A 608-nucleotide genomic window follows, 5' to 3' on the forward strand; every position below is an offset into this window, starting at 1 on the left:
CCACCTGTTCTATTTTCTTTCCTGCTAGTACTTTTAAATTATCCATTTAAAATGTTGACTAGAATGTATTTTGTGAAGGTTGTTTGCAAACTGTGGTTCTTTTTTTTTTTTAATTAAAAGAGTCACATTGTGTGTATTCACTGCCTTCAGTTTTCAGCTATCTCTTTTAACTGTCAGAGTTAAAATGTTGAGTAGACTGTAATGATTGTAAGATTTAGAGTAAGTGTAAATATTTTCATCTCTGAAACAGTCAGATTTCTGGTACTCGCTTCTGGTTTATGTTGTAAATAATTCATGCTTCCAGGCCAGTCTCAGCGTATCAAGTGGTTGTTATTATCCTTGATCATCGTTCAATCCTCACTTGAGTTTTCACTGAAAACAATAGATTCGGAACACACATATACTTTACAACAGTTTTCAGCTACCAGTTTTAATGTGTAGAGTTAGCATTTCTGAGTAGATTGTAAAATCAGAAGTAAAGTGTACTGATAGGATGACTTTCTTTGAGTATACAACTGGTGTCTATCTGTACAGCCACCTGTTCTATTTTCTTTCCTGCTAGTACTTTTAAATTATCCATTTAAAATGTTGACTAGAATGTATTTTGT

The sequence above is a fragment of the Frankliniella occidentalis genome, unplaced genomic scaffold (genome assembly GCF_000697945.3).
Source record: "Frankliniella occidentalis isolate FOCC.00 unplaced genomic scaffold, Focc_3.1 Scaffold634, whole genome shotgun sequence".
In the NCBI taxonomy this organism is placed as follows: Eukaryota; Metazoa; Arthropoda; class Insecta; order Thysanoptera; family Thripidae; genus Frankliniella; species Frankliniella occidentalis.